This window comes from Penaeus monodon, chromosome 41 (assembly GCF_015228065.2).
Source record: "Penaeus monodon isolate SGIC_2016 chromosome 41, NSTDA_Pmon_1, whole genome shotgun sequence".
NCBI lineage: Eukaryota > Metazoa > Arthropoda > Malacostraca > Decapoda > Penaeidae > Penaeus > Penaeus monodon.
The window spans coordinates 12,545,570-12,548,069 of record NC_051426.1 but is presented as its reverse complement, the minus strand read 5'-3'; positions in this window follow the sequence as shown (position 1 = coordinate 12,548,069).

The following is a 2,500-nucleotide window of genomic DNA, read 5'->3' as shown; positions in this document are numbered from 1 at the left end:
TTTACTATGAATCACTCCTATCATCATCAATCTATCTATCTATCTATCTATCTATCTATCTATCTATCTATCTATCTATTATCTATCATTATCTTCTATCTATCTATCTATATATACTATATATATATTATTATTATATCTATTATATATATTATATATTATATATATATTATATATTATATATATATATATATGCAAGTATTTTTTGACAAATTTTTCGAATCCTCTGATGTGCTTATTTTGTTGAGCGATTTTCGTCTCAAAGCCTTAATAAGTTTGTAATTTTTCTTTAACAGTTTATATATATTTTTTGGTTTTCCTTTCTTCTTGTAAAGCTTGTATGTTATATGAGGAAGGAGAGGAGGTAGTAGAGGAAGAAAATGAAAAAGAATGAAGAGAAGAAATAAGAAGAGATGAAGAAGAAGAGAAAATCGAAAGAGAAGAGAAGGATGTAAAGAAGAAGAAGAAGAAGAAGAGGAAGATGAAAAAGAAGAAGAAGAAGGAAAAAAAGGAAAATGAAACGAAAAAGAAAAAGAAGAAGAAGAAGGAAAAGAATAAGAAAAGAAGAAGAAGAAGAAGAAGATGAAGAAGAAGAAAAAAAGAAGAAAAAAGACGAAGAAAAGGAGGAGAAAAAGGAGAAGAAGAAAAAGAAGAGGAAGAAAAAGAAGAAAAAGAAGGAAAAGAAGAAAAAAGAAAAAAGAAGAAAAGGAAGAAGTAAAAAAAAGAAGAAACACACACACACACACACACACACACACACACACACACACACACACACACACACACATATATATATATATATATATATATATATATATATATATATATATATATATATATATATATATATATATATATATATATATATATATATATATATATATATATTGACATGAGATATGACGCCAAACACAAAAGTGATCACGAAAGTGAAAATGAACACACGAACGATATCAGAAAATGAATCTCTCGCTCGTACGAAACGGACCCGCGCTGTGAATACTCTATTTGAAGCCACGTTGATGAAAACACACGAGTAATTCCGAAAAAAAAATACATATGCCGATGATCTGTATAGTTCATGCATCCCATTTAGTACATTCATTAATATGACTCTATGTCGGAACGTTTTGAAAAAAAATTTGCAGTGTGGAAAGTTAGTTTTGACGTTTGTTTTCAGTCTTTCATGTTTTGGTCTATATTTCATAGCATATTGCAAAAGAGAGAGGGAGAGAGAAAAAAACTTTTAAATAGGACGAAATAGTGTGTGTTAGCTGATGCAAACACTGTATCTATCTGTCTTTCTTTCAGTCTATCTATCAGACTGTTTCTTTATACATCTGTATATGTCTATCTATCTATCTATCTGTATCTATCTATCTATCTTTGTATCTATCTTGTATATATATGTATATATATATATATATATATATATATATATATATATATATATATATATATATATATATATATACATATACATATCATATGTAATTCTTTCTTTCCTATATTTCTCTCTATCTATACGTGTGTTTGTATTATATTTATGCATAAATTGAGACAGCACTTTATAATTCAACTCGCATGCATTGAGACTGTAACTGCACACACGAGGTCGGGTTAGGTAATAACCCCCACTCTTCTGAAAGGAATAATTCCATACGCATTCATAAGAAGTCTCTGAGATACCAGAAATATGCATCTTTATAGAGCAAAGCCTCTCTGGGGATTACAGTGCCCAGCCAAGATGATATAATGTCTTCGGTAACTTTGAGAGAGAGAGAGAGAGAGAGAGAGAGAGAGAGAGAGAGAGAGAGAGAGAGAGAGAGAGAGAGAGAGAGAGAGAGAGAGGGAATGATTGACTCCTCCCCTACATTCTTATATAATTCTTACCACTGTTGCGTGCAGTGTATTTGTAGTTATACACATGTAGTCATTGTTCGTCAGTTAATTTAGTAAACACTGGAATATCATTTAAGCAGTTGCAACCCATAAAGAATCTACAAATACTTTACTCATGCATTGAGCCCAATAAGTATATGTGATTGGTTGAGTCCTGATGTCCCCTCAGGTCAAATGATATCTTCATTAATGCTTATGGATAGCATGTTTCCAGTACACGTGAAGGTGGCGATAAGATTTAAGAGTGATACTAGTCCATTTAACTGTTTATCTAGCGAAATGTGACCTCTCTCTTTATCAGTACACCGGGGTTATTATCATTTCAGGGTTACTGAGTTACAGGAACTTCCACACTTTGTTTTTTTAATTTTGTATCTTTATCAATCATTATTTTCTTTCTGATATGGCTTTCTCATTCTCGCCGTCATACAAAAACACACCAGCTTCCTCATTCTGTTTCACTGTAATATAAACTGTTAGTTTTATGCATTACTATTGTCATCTTCTCACTAGCAGACCCATAACGCATCAATGAAATAGAAATATGTATCTAAAACATATTACTTCAAAAATGTGATTGTTCTTTCCCTCGCTGTAA